Below are 13936 nucleotides of genomic sequence, written 5' to 3' on the forward strand. Positions count from 1 at the left end.
ATTAGAGAAAATCATTCCCCTAAGGGAGGGGGGAGTGGAGGGAGGCGGAGGGGGAGGGTGAGGGCAAGACACTGAACCACAAAATTGCTACACATCAGGTGCAAGCTGCCATTCAAGGCTGAGTCTCGCTCACTGGGAGCAATTTTGGGTTTCTGTGTCTTACCCTCACCCTCACCCTCACCGGTCCTACCGCCTCCTCCGGCCTCCCCTCCTCCTCCGACGGCTAACCCTGGGGCGCCGGCGGCGACGGACGGGGCGGGAGGTTCTGCGAGCTGGTCTGCGGGGCATGATGGTGGTAAGGGGAGTGACTGGACAACGGAGAACCTCCGCTATTTATGTCGTTTTCGCCCCGTGACGTCACGCTCACCACTGTGACGCAATCGGCCCGTTTTATCAACACCACTTTGATGTCTGACACAACAGAGATAATAATAATAATAACTTAATTTGTATAGCGCTTTTCCTGCAAACGTTGCAGCTCAAAGTGCTTTAATCATTATATCATCTTAATTTAATTATGTTGTCATTTAAATGCAATATTAAAAGGATGGGTTTTTATAATCTTAATTTAATTATTTTGTCATTTAAATGCAATATTAAAAATATGTTTTTTTAGTCTTGACTTGAACATATTATTTGCTGAGGTTGCATCCCTAATGTAAACTGGCAGTGCATTCCACAAAAGATGACGGGTTGTTGCTGGGGTTTCACATTTGGGTATTTTCTCCCGACACATATGGTTATTTAAATATTTAGGGTTATGGTTAGTTATTGTTTATTTCATTGTTTTATTTAAATTCTTCATGAATAAATGATATTTTGGGGGAAACAATCTCTCTTATTTCACGGCTGGCAGGCTGGCTCTCTCTCTCTCCCACAGGACTGAGCGCCATCTGATGGTGACATTTGGCATGACATAAAATATATTCCTTTATTTGAAATCAGCATTTATACATTATTACTCTATACTCCAAAATAACCCATCAAGTTGAGTTTATATAAATAATCAACCATAAAACCAAGAGCTATATCTGTAATCTGTCTATTAATTATGCTAATATCTGAGTGGCAGCTGGATAACTTCCTGATGAAGTCTTTCATTATAATATTCTTAATGAGGTCATTTGATGTAGTGATTTATTTTTAAATTATCTTTATTACATTCTATTAATGTTTTATTCATATGTTATCAGTTCTCTTTTGCCCTTCTAACTTAGTTCCATAACTGCTTATGTTCCCAGTGAAGACAAGAGCAGGTGATCTCCAATCCAGTATCATGGTTATGGTGGTTTAGGCTACTCAGATCAAATCATTCCGACTAGTGCAAAAGAAAACATTGCAAAGTATAGCCAGAAAAAAACGTGTGCTCTGTTTTACATGGCTGAGTTAGGCATAGACTATGTGTGTGTGTGTGTGTGTGTGTGTGTGTGTGTGTGTGTGTGTGTGCGTGCGTGCGCGTGCGTGCGTGTGCCTGTGTGCGTGTGTGCGTGTATGCGTGTGTGTGTGTGTGTGTGTGTGATGCCGATGCCGATGCAGATGCCGTAGGTGAGGATGCTCTCCACTGCGCCGCGGTAGAAGGTCACCAGTATCTCCTGCTTGCTGTGTTCCTTCCTGAGGACTCTCAGGATGTAGAGCCGCTGTTGTGCCTTCTTGATGGTGGCTGTTGTGTTGTTCTTCCAGGACAGGTCATCCTGTATGTGCACCCCCAGGAATCGGAGGGTTGAGACTCTCTCCACGCTCTCTCCGTCGATGAGCAGGGGCTGGATCTCGGACTTTTTCCTCCTGAAGTCTACGATGATTTCCTGGGTCTTTGACTTGTTCAGCAGCAGGTTGTTAACCTTGCACAGCTTGCTCAGTTGCTCTACCTCATCCCTGTACGCCGCCTCGTCCCCCCCCGAGATGCAGCCCACCACGGTGGTGTCGTCTGCAAACTTTACGATGGAGTTGCTGGGGTGGACGGGGGTGAAGTCGTAGGTGTAGAGGGTGTAGAGGATGGGGCTTAGCACGCAGCCCTGGGGGGACCCAGTGCTGAGTCTGAGGGCTGTGGAGGTGTGGGGGCCCACCCGCACCCTCTGGGGGCGGTCGGTCAGGAAGTCCTTGATCCATGCACATATAGAGTGTGATAGTCCCAGGTCTAGTAGTTTGGTCACTAGCCTGTCTGGAAGGATGGTGTTGAAGGCGGAGCTGAAGTCCACAAAGAGCAGTCTCGCGTAGCTGTTTCCCCTCTCCAGGTGGGATAGAGTGGCGTGGAGAGTCGTCGCGATGGCGTCCTCTGTGGACCTGTGGGCTCTGTAGGCGAACTGGTATGGATCCAGGTTGGGTGGGAGGCGTGTGAGTATGTGGGCCCGGACTAGTTTCTCGAAGCACTTCATGATGATTGGTGTGAGTGCCACCGGGCGGTAGTCGTTTAGGCAGCTCACCGTGCTTTTCTTCGGGACTGGGATGATAGTTGAGGTTTTCAGGCAGGGTGGGATGGTGGCCTGGGACAGGGACTGGTTGAAGATGTTGGTGAAAACCCCGGCCAGCTGGTCGGCGCAGTCCCTCAGCACCCGTCCCAGGACGCCATCCGGCCCCGAGGCTTTCCTGGGGTCCACCGCCTTCAGCACGCGTCTCACTTCATGCTCTGTGAGGGTGAGGCTGCTGAGAGCTGGAGAGAGTGGTGTTCGTGTTGTGGTTACCTCCGTTCGCCCCTCGTCGAACCGGGCGTAGAAGGAGTTCAGCTTTTCCACCAGCAGGGGGTCGTCCTCTGCGGCTGTGAGCCTGTTGGCTCTGAAGTTTGTCATGTGCTGAACCCCCTGCCACATCCGCCTGGAGTCGTTGCTCAGGAAGCATTCCTCAATCTTCTCTCTGTGGTCTGCCTTGGCCTCTTTGATGCCGCGCTTTAGGTTAGCCCTGGTGGTGCTGTACAGCGGTGTGCCCTTCCCTGCGAAGAAGGCGTTGTCCCTCTCGTTGATCAGTTTTTGGACCTTCCCAGTCATCCATGGCTTCGTGTTGGGGTAGACCCGGACCCGTTTGTCCACGGTGACTGAGTTGGTGCAGTTCACTATGTGGTTCAGAACCGACGACGTGAACTGTTCCAGGTCCTCATGCTCATATTCCTGCCATGAGGTGTCATTTAGGCAGATCTGCAGTGGAGCGGACCCTTCTGGCCAGGTTCTGACAGTCTTAGTGGTGATGGGAGCACTTTTCCTCATGGTAGTGTATGCTGGGATCAGGAGGATTGACACATGGTCAGACATGCCTAGATGAGCTAGCGGTCTAGCCTTGTAAGCACGTTTGATGTTGGTGTATACCTTATCCAGTGTTTTTTCTCCTCTTGTTGCACATTTAACATGCTGATAGAACTTGGGTAGTACTGCCTTCAGGTCGACATGATTGAAGTCTCCTGCTATAATGTGAACTGCCTGTGGGTCTGCGCTTTGTTGACCACTGATGACGTCATATAGCCGCGCCAATGCTAAGCTACCGTCTGCATTCGGTGCAATGTAAACGCTTGTAATATACACTGCATTGAATTCCCTCGGTAGGTAAGTGGGTCGGCATTTAACAGTCAAGTATTCCAGGTTTGGGGAACAGTGGCTACTTACAGTTTTCGTGTTTAAGCACCAGCTATCCTTCGTAGATATAATGATCCCACCTCCGCGAGTCTTACCGCTAAGCAAAGTCCGGTCCGCACGGTGTAGAGTGCGGCCTTCCAGGCTAATCACGGAGTCCAGGATAGTGTCATTTAGCCAGGTTTCAGTGAGAATAATCACACAGCTATCTCCCACGATGTTATTTTTGGCAACCTGTAGTCTCAATTCATCCATCTTATTAGTCGGGGACCTGACGTTGGATAGGAATATACTCGGCAAAGCTGGCTTGTCCGGGCTATGTCTCAGCCTGGCTAGCAGGCCTCCCCTGCAGCCCCGTCGTTGCGTGCGGTCCTTACGCCGACGTTTGCGCTTGAGTGTTGGGAGAGCGTAGTATTGTTCACCCGGCGACCGAGCAATGTCGAATGGGATTCCCTGCTGTTCCAAGAATTCCATTGTTACAGTCCTCTCATTTTGCGCACCAACTTCTAGTAAGTCTAGTCTGCTGTAGGTACTATTTACACAACCGTTCCGAAGAACTAAAATAAAAATGTACATACAAATGTACTTAAAAACACTAAAAAACACCAGCGTTGAAGCCACTCCGAGCCGCGCGTCTGTGTAGCGCGCCGCCATCTTCATCATCCATATATGATAGGAATATGATTACTGCAAAAATGCACCAAATCATTTTGTTTTGAACGTGTTCTTCACCGTTTTGAACACAGTATGTTAACAATGAAAAAATGTCAACTTTGTCGCTTTTACCACGTCACGCGCGGTATCAACCAATGAAAATGCGTGGGGCATCAACCAATGAAAATGCGTGGGGCGAGGACAACATGCAAGACACGCCCCTATATTTGCACACATTACTGATAATCGGGGAAAGAATGAAAGCATGAATGTGGAAAAGAAAGAATGAATGTGGAAAACAATGTGGAAAAGAAAGAATGAATGTGGAAAACAATGTGGAAAAGAAAGAATGAATGTGGAAAACAATGTGGAAAAGAAAGAATGAATGTGGAAAACAATGTGGAAAAGAAAGAATGAATGTGGAAAAGAAAGAATGAATGTGGAAAAGAAAGAATGAATGTGGAAAAGAAAGAATAAATGTGGAAAAGAATAAATACATATAGAAATGTATTGCGATATACTGTGTGTATTTGTATGTGTATTTGTTCATACATTCATTTATGCGGCTATATATTTATTGTTAATTTTGGCAGACTTGGTCCTCCATACGAGGGGGCACGCACACATGCAATGACATTTTTACCAAGTTACTGACACTGACGTCACTGACGCTGAGGCGGTCAGAAGTGATTTGTTGCCTGTTCTGACTCCAGTGTTCCGTTATATTTATTGGTGGTTTTAGCAACCAGATTGTTGATGGCTTTGTAAATGGTGAGTATAGGATGTTGAATTGGATCCTATTGAATTGAATTGATTGAATTGGCATGTAGATATACATATATTTAGAATATGTAAAATGTGTTAGCCCACAAACACCAGAAATGAATAAATGGAAAGAAAGTTTATGAGGTATACCAAATGGAATTAATAACAAGTGTTACGACCCGTCTGTCTTAAGTTACATAATGGCTTAACAGGATAGAGAGAGTGCAGAATGTCGGTGCGTTGCAACACAAAATGCCAAGAACCAAAACTAAAATACAAGAATATTTATTACAGGTGTATACTAGTCTGTATACCTATTTCAAGTATACAAGAGTAGCCTACACATGTGGCTCTTCTTCTGCCTCTCCTGTCTTCTCCCGGCGCGCGGCATCCTCCGTCAGGACCGGTGTTCAACACTCCCCTGCCTGGCGCTGATCATTCCGTGAGCAAGTGGACTGTATACCTATTTATACAAGTATACAAGTGTAGACATGCGGAGCTTCTTACTGTAACAGACAAGCAAAATTAGAGAAAATCATTCCCCTAAGGGAGGGGGGAGTGGAGGGAGGCGGAGGGGGAGGGTGAGGGCAAGACACTGAACCACAAAATTGCTACACATCAGGTGCAAGCTGCCATTCAAGGCTGAGTCTCGCTCACTGGGAGCAATTTTGGGTTTCTGTGTCTTACCCTCACCCTCACCCTCACCGGTCCTACCGCCTCCTCCGGCCTCCCCTCCTCCTCCGACGGCTAACCCTGGGGCGCCGGCGGCGACGGACGGGGCGGGAGGTTCTGCGAGCTGGTCTGCGGGGCATGATGGTGGTAAGGGGAGTGACTGGACAACGGAGAACCTCCGCTATTTATGTCGTTTTCGCCCCGTGACGTCACGCTCACCACTGTGACGCAATCGGCCCGTTTTATCAACACCACTTTGATGTCTGACACAACAGAGATAATAATAATAACTTAATTTGTATAGCGCTTTTCCTGCAAACGTTGCAGCTCAAAGTGCTTTAATCATTATATCATCTTAATTTAATTATGTTGTCATTTAAATGCAATATTAAAAGGATGGGTTTTTATAATCTTAATTTAATTATTTTGTCATTTAAATGCAATATTAAAAATATATTTTTTTAGTCTTGACTTGAACATATTATTTGCTGAGGTTGCATCCCTAATGTAAACTGGCAGTGCATTCCACAAAAGATGACGGGTTGTTGCTGGGGTTTCACATTTGGGTATTTTCTCCCGACAAATATGGTTATTTAAATATTTAGGGTTATGGTTAGTTATTGTTTAATTCATTGTTTTATTGAAATTCTTCGTGAATAAATGATATTTTGGGGGAAACAATCTCTCTTATTTCACGGCTGGCTGGCTGGCTGGCTGGCTCTCTCTCTCCCACAGGACTGAGTGCCATCTGATGGTGACATTTGGCATGACATAAAATATATTCCTTTATTTGAAATCAGCATTTATACATTATTACTCTATACTCCAAAAGAACCCATCAAGTTGAGTTTATATAAATAATCAACCATAAAACCAAGAGCTATATCTGTAATCTGTCTATTAATTATGCTAATATCTGAATGGCAGCTGGATAACTTCCTGATTTCTTTTGTCTTTCATTATAATATTCTTAATGAGGTCATTTGATGTAGTGATTTATTTTTAAATTATCTTTATTACATTCTATTAATGTTTTATTCATATTTTATCAGTTCTCTTTTGCCCTTCTAACTTAGTTCCATAACTGCTTATGTTCCCAGTGAAGACAAGAGCAGGTGATCTCCAATCCAGTATCATGGTTATGGTGCTTTAGGCTACTCAGATCAAATCATTCCGACTAGTGCGAAAGAAAACATTGCAAAAGCATAGCCAGAAAAAAACGTGTGCTCTGTTTTACATGGCTGAGTTAGGCATAGACTATGTGTGTGTGTGTGTGTGTGTGTGTGTGTGTGTGTGTGTGTGTGTGTGTGGTATAGTTCCATAAATAAATTAAAAAAACATCACACCCTGAACATTGTTTTCAGTGAGTATTGTTGTGTGTAATGGATCCTCTGTAGTGTTTGCATTGAGTTGTGATACAGTACAGTAGTGTACATGTTACGGTACATGTGGGAAAACTAGGGTTAGGGTTAGGTGCTAGGGTGCTAGGGTTAAGGTTAGGGTTAGGATTAGGGGTAGGGTTAGGGTTAGGGTTAAGGTTAGGGTTAGACATGCCAGCATGTACCAAGTCACCCTAGCACCTAACCCTAACCCTTGTTTTCCCACATGTACCGTATTCCCACATGTACCGTAACATACATACTGTATTTTCTGTAGATTTACATATTGTTCATATGAAACACACACACATCTATGAATGCCCAATACTCTACAGTGATATATTCTGAGAACAGATACTGTAAGGTTTCTAAAAATGTGCTTTGGCAGTTGTGAAAAAAAAGAACATTCTCACACACTGAACATTGTGTTTTCAGTTGTTTTGTTGTAGTCTGTAATGATGCATATAGTATTTACATTTTTGCAGGCTTTGAGCAGCTGTTTTGGTGTGAAAGTTTGAGTTTTGAAGAGAGAAGGTGTGGTTTTGCTTATGTAGCTTTAGAAAAGTGTGTTGTGTTTAGAGTTTTGGGAAAATGGAGGGAAGTTTTGTGAAATGTGTTTTAGCAATTGAGAAAAACTGTATAATCAAAGCTGTAAAGAAAATACAGGTGATGAACAAGAATAGAAATGAAAGAACCAAACTAAGATTGTTTTCGCCAATAGCTATGAAATACATCTCTTAAAAATGTCTGCAAATGCTGAATCACAAAACACGGACGGAATGTACACTATTTTCACTGTCACTGTCGAAATACAGTATTATGTCTGAAAAATCTCAAATAATTCTGAAATAACACTGGCTACAATTGTGTGTGCATGGGTATGCCTGTCTACACAACACATGAAGCACAGAATGTGACAGTGTGTGTACCTCAAATGTACTTTTTGAAGTTGCTGCATACTTTCTGTACAGAGCAAGAACATTAAGAAATGGTCACATCTAATGTCTTCCCTGGCAATGCATCTAGTCTATTTCATTTCATTGTATATATTCTGCTAATATTTTCTAGACATGTCAATATGATTACTGCAAATAGTGAAAATACCACCGCTCATCCCTTATCAGACTTTGCTGAGGTGCTGGAACTGAAGAGTGTCAATAGAGTGCAAAATAACAGTCACTCAAACACTGTGCAAAAAAACTGTTTATTGTGAGCTTTCTGTCATATATGATAGGAATATGATTACTGCAAAAATGCACCAAATCATTTTGTTTTGAACGTGTTCTTCACCGTTTTGAACACAGTATGTTAACAAATTTAAAAAATGTCAACTTTGTCGCTTTTACCACGTCACGCGCGGTATCAACCAATGAAAATGCGTGGGGCATCAAACCAATGAAAATGCGTGGGGCGAGGACAACATGCAAGACACGCCCCTATATTTGCACACATTACTGATAATCGGGGAAAGAATGAAAGCATGAATGTGGAAAAGAAAGAATGAATGTGGAAAACAATGTGGAAAACAATGTGGAAAAGAAAGAATGAATGTGGAAAAGAAAGAATGAAAGAATGAATGTGGAAAAGAAAGAATGAATGTGGAAAAGAAAGAATGAATGTGGAAAAGAAAGAATGAATGTGGAAAAGAATAAATACATATAGAAATGTATTGCGGTATACTGTGTGTATTTGTATGTGTATTTGTTCATACATTCATTTATGTGTCTATATATTTATTGTTAATTTTGGCAGACTTGGTCCTCCATACGAGGGGGCACGCACACATGCAATGACATTTTTACCAAGTTACTGACACTGACGTCACTGACGCTGAGGCGGTCAGAAGTGATTTGTTGCCTGTTCTGACTCCAGTGTTCCGTTATATTTATTGGTGGTTTTAGCAACCAGATTGTTGATGGCTTTGTAAATGGTGAGTATAGGATGTTGAATTGGATCCTATTGAATTGAATTGATTGAATTGGCATGTAGATATACATATATTTAGAATATGTAAAATGTGTTAGCCCACAAACACCAGAAATGAATAAATGGAAAGAAAGTTTATGAGGTATACCAAATGGAATTAATAACAAGTGTTACGACCCGTCTGTCTTAAGTTACATAATGGCTTAACAGGATAGAGAGAGTGCAGAATGTCGGTGCGTTGCAACACAAAATGCCAAGAGCCAAAACTAAAATACAAGAATATTTATTACAGGTGTATACTAGTCTGTATACCTATTTCAAGTATACAAGAGTTAGATGAAATGAAACATTTAGGAATTGCAACCATTTTTATACACAGTCCCCTATTTTCAGGAGCTCAAAAGTAATTGGACAAATTAACAATCATACAGTAAGTAAAATGTTCATTTTTAATACTTTGTCGAGAATCCTTTGCAGGCAATGACTGCCTGAAGTCTGGAACACATGGACATCACCAAATGCTGGGTTTCCTCCTTTGTGATGCTTTGTCAGGCCTTTACTGCAGCAGTCTTCAGTTGTTTGTTCGTGGGTCTTTCTGCCTTTAGTTTTGTCTTCAGCAAGTGAAATGCATGCTTGATTGGGTTGAGATCAGGTGATTGACTCTGGCCATTGCAGAATATTCCACTTCTTTGCCTTAAAAAAGTCCCGGGTTGCTTACACACTATATTTTGGGTCATTGTCCATCTGTATTGTGAAGCACCATCCAATCAACTTTGCTGAATTTGTCTGAATCTGAGCAGACAGAATATCCCTAAACACTTCAGAATTCATCTGTCTGCTTCTGTCTTCACATCATCAATAAACACTAGTGACCCAGTGCCATTGGAAGCCATGCATGTCCATGTCATCACACTCACCAGTGCATTCTTTTTTTCTCAGAATGTACCAAACAGTTAATTTGGCCAGTATTAATGTTCCTACTATCTCTCTGATGGATTTTTGTTTTGTTTTTACAGCCTAAGGATGGCCTGTTTCAGTTGCATTGAGAGCTCTGTTGACTGCATGTTGTGCGTATACAGCAACAGCCTCCAAATGCAAATGCCACACTTGGAATCAACTCAGACCTTTTACCTGCTTAATTGATAAAGAAATAATGAAGGAATAAATAGCCCACACTGGCCCATGAAACAGCTTTTGAGTCAATTGTCTAATTACTTTTGGTTATTATACATAAGAGCTATAATTCATAAACCCTTCCTTCAATTTGGATGTGAATACCCTTAACCTAAAGCTGAGAGTCTGCACTTTAAGCCCAGTAAATTCTGTTGGAAATCTCATATAAGATACGTTAGATCCAAAGTATCAAGGAGTATTGCAGTATTGTGCAGGGCAAAACATATTCTGGAACAGAGGATGTTGTATACTCTATATTGTTGTCTTGTCTTACCCTATTTGAGTTACTGTGTGGAGATATGGGGAAATGAATATAAAAGCACTTTAAACCCATTGATTACACTACAGAAAAAAGCTATGAGGATTGTACATGAGGTCGGATATCGTGATCACACTAATAACTTGTTCCTAATGTCAAAAATATGAAGAAAATATGAAGGAAAGCAGAAATATTGCTCTATTGCTCTATTTAAAAAAAGGTTTAAATTATTTTTTAATGAAAAAGTATTAGAACGGATGATACTGAAATATATGTATTAATTAATTGGATTATATAATGTAAGCATAATTGTTAAGTATAAACAGGGGTAGGACAGGCTTCTTCCTACTCCTTTTCGAACAATTGATAGGACTGTACTCTACATATTAGTTTTTTCCGTAGTTTACACCGTAGTAAGGCCGTAGTAAGGCGATTCATGGTTTCCACCGTTACCGTAGTAAGGCGATGACGTAGTCTATGCAAATATGCAGGCGCGGTATGATGACGTATGGTACAACACATTTCCGGGTGATGGATTTGATGCGCGCAGATGGACCCTACTCTTTAAATTCGCCGTTCCCGGCGAAATGCATTCTGGGTGGAGGTATGCAGTATGCATAATGATCGGCTGGTTTTTGGAGAAGGGTCTAGCTGCAGCTGTCATGCCAAATCGTGTGCACTGCCAAATCGTGTGCACGCGTCACGACCTAACGCGTCACGACCAGCTGGCACGCGTCACGACCAGCTGGCGACTGTGACGTGTCAGTCTAGTGTTTTTGAAACCTCCGTTTAGCGAAAAGCTTTAATTTGGCTCTACAAGTGTTAATATGTCATTTTATGAAGTTTTAATATGTTTTCAGGCGAGAAAGTAACCATATATATTCACAAAATGTATCCGGTTTATCAAAATAACCCTTATATCTATCTGATCTGACGGGTTTTTTCACAACGTTATTACTTGTCACTTTAAGCCCAGGAGGGAGTTAGCGATTAGCGATGTTTAGCTTAGCTTAGTTTAACAGAAGTATCTTCACTTTTAACATGACTTCCCGTGGTCGTAGAGGGCTGGTCGACGGCTTAAAATGACCGTGTAGACCTGTAGACCTTATCCAGCTATAGTCTTGTGTTTCTACCCCGGGCATAGCCGGTGACAGTGTGTGACCACTTGGGCGAGATGAGGAGTCCTGTGCCTCCCCCTCGGCCAGAGGGTCTAGGGCAGGGGTGCCCAATACGTCGATCGCGACCGGTAGATCGCAAAGGTAGTATGGGTAGATCGCATGGCATTGAACAAAACGGAAGGAAAAAAAAAAAACGGAAAAAAAAAAACGAAAAAAAGAAGTTCGCCTATCATCCATCCTCACTATGGCTTTTGCCACTTGATTGACGTACAGGTAAGCCAGTCTGAGATCTGATCTTTTCACCTACACCTAACACGCGGTTCACCACGCATGCGCAGTCAACAGCACCAACTACAAAATACAAAATACCTGCGAGACTAATTACCTAGTTAGCCTTCCAATTTCTACTATTTACTATATAATACTAAATAAAGGCTATACAAATGAGTGGGGAAGCTGGACCAAGTAAGAAACCAATAACGTATAACTTCCATCCAGAATGGGAGGAGGACTTTTACACAATGTGATATTGGAAATGCGTCTGTCTGATCTGCAAACCTACGATGGCTATTTAGAAGAAGGGAAATGTGGCAAAAGAGCGAAAACGTACGGCTGCAACGATAGCTTCTTATCGCGTCAGTCACGTTCTTGTTAAACACAAGAAGTCATTCAAAGACGGCGAAATTGTGAAAAAAGTTTCTCGAGGCTGCAGATTGCCTTTTCGATGACAGATCCACAGTGGCTGATGACACCTTGCAACCAGCTCCTACAGCCCTGACTATTAGAAACTAGCTGCCTCCTCCCAGTGCCAGGTCTCCCACTAAGGTAGAGAAATGCATTTATTTCCTCCTTTCAAACTAGGGAACCACCTGTTTTGTATCTGGTTTACTTTTCTGTTTGTTGGATCAGTAGTTGGCTATGGTACTGCAGACTGGCTGTCAGTGTGTGAGTGAGAGAAAGTGAGTGTGTGTGTGTGTGTGTGTGTGTGTGTGTGTGTGTGTGTGTGTGAATGTGTGTGAGCGAGAATAGCAAAGAGGGAGGGTTTGTGATGGTCTTCTCCTGTGGCTGTGTGACAGAGAGAGGGAAAGTGTATTGTGAGTTTACTATGCAGGCTGGGAACTGTGTGTGTGTGTGTGTGTGTGTGTGTGTGTGTGTGTGTTTGTAGTACGTGCATGTACGTTTGCGATGTTGAAACTAGACTGGTAGATCTTGGCAGACTGGCTACTTGAAAAGTAGATCTTGGTTCCAAAAAGTGTGAGCACCCCTGGTCTAGGGGAATGAGAAAAGGAGTAGGCGGCAGAGAGGGCTGCCGGTGTAGCTGTGTTTTCTGGTGTGATCCAAGTTTCAGTGAGAGCAAGGAAATTGAGGGCCATAAGAGATGCATAAGCTGAGATAGCGTCAGCTTTCCGGACCGCCGACTGGCAATTCCAGAGACCGCCTGCGGCGATAAAGTCATGGTCAGTAGAAAGAGGTGGGTAGATGAGATTGGAAGGTTTGCGAGGGGGGATGTAGCATCTAGGTGTCCTCCTGAGTGTCAGAAGAACAGGGATAGGGAGAAAGCACATTGTGGCAAAAGTATGTAGAGGGGAAGAGGGCTAAGGAACCAACAGAACTAGGAGTAGCTAAGCGCACTCAGTAGACCGGAGTGACTTGAGAAGACAGCAGCAACACTACAAACAACTGGAAGAGAAGGTACTTAGTACCCTGGCTTCCGGCTTCCTCTCAGGACTCCCACAGATAGACTCCCGTCTTGTTGTCAAGAGTCTTAGTGTCAGGAGGCTGTCGCTCTCAGACAGGCCAGATATTATGGAGACTCAGTAATTGCTAACAACTAGCAGGCTTGTAGCCCCTCCCACTAACGACCACTAATGCGAACGACTGACAGGTGTTCTCCCTAGTCGCATGTATGAGCCAATGTCCCCTGGTCTCTTCCAGATATACAGGACAGAGGCTCCTCCTACTTGCAGATTAGCACCTACTTGGCTCAGGGGGGCTACTGGGGCTACTGGTTTCACTAGAGTGCCAGGCTTTGTCTTTTAAAATAGACAGTTACAACACTATCACTTACTAAACAACTTACAACGTTAAACTATTAAACTTCATAAACAACACAGGTATCCACTATAAGTAGTCCAGGTTAAGTAGAAGTAGTCTTACTTACTCAGAATGCAAAAAGATGAGTCCACTGCTTAGTTTCAAAATGTATGTCAAATGTATGTTAGATGTTGTGTAGCATATTCAATTGACAAATGATCATAGAATAATAAGGTAACACTTTAAAAAGGATCATTATAATCAATAATATTATTACAACTGGATTGGAACTATTATTGGAGAAATATTACACAGAACACCGTGCAATTCACGGATGAAGTGAAGTTCATCCTGGATGTTCTGTTTCCGGAGGTAGGGATAATCATTGCTGGTCCTGCACTT

The sequence above is a fragment of the Nansenia antarctica genome (assembly GCF_963989245.1).
Source record: "Nansenia antarctica genome assembly, chromosome: 4".
Taxonomy (NCBI): domain Eukaryota; kingdom Metazoa; phylum Chordata; class Actinopteri; order Argentiniformes; family Microstomatidae; genus Nansenia; species Nansenia antarctica.